Below are 581 nucleotides of genomic sequence, written 5' to 3'. Positions count from 1 at the left end.
GAATTGGTTATGCCATGAGCTGGTATCTGCTGAGACCTGGAAAAACCGCTAAACTCCTGATCTACAGAACGAGTAACCTTGCATCTGGAGTTTCAGACCGGTTCAGTGGAACTTATTCTGGATATGAATTTACACTGAACATACGTGGAGTCCAGCCTGAGGATGAAGGAGAATATTACTGTATGGGGACTTACAGTAGCGTGTGCTCACAGTGAAACAGCATCGTACAAAAACCTCCATCAGTCCAACGACACAATGAATGTACTCATGCAGTAACTATGAACTTATTTCCAGTAAATGCGAAATTAATTCCTTTGCATGAAGAAAATATTTAATCATTCTACTATGATTCTGTGATGAATTAATCATTCATCCTTCAAATGCATAAATCCCATTTGAAGACTTCAGATTATTAGCTCTAATTTTAATGTAATCTAAGTAAAATAAGCTAAAAGTAATCAACAAAATACTTTATGTACTTTATATACTTTTACATTTTGACTTTTTTATTTTGTTTTTTTTGTTTAAAATGTTCATAGAATTTAACGCCATATTTGAGACAAAATGCTTTTATTTGGCAG

This window comes from Sinocyclocheilus grahami, unplaced genomic scaffold, assembly GCF_001515645.1.
Source record: "Sinocyclocheilus grahami isolate Dianchi unplaced genomic scaffold, SAMN03320097.WGS_v1.1 scaffold149.1, whole genome shotgun sequence".
NCBI lineage: Eukaryota > Metazoa > Chordata > Actinopteri > Cypriniformes > Cyprinidae > Sinocyclocheilus > Sinocyclocheilus grahami.
Note: the sequence above shows the minus strand (reverse complement) of the source record.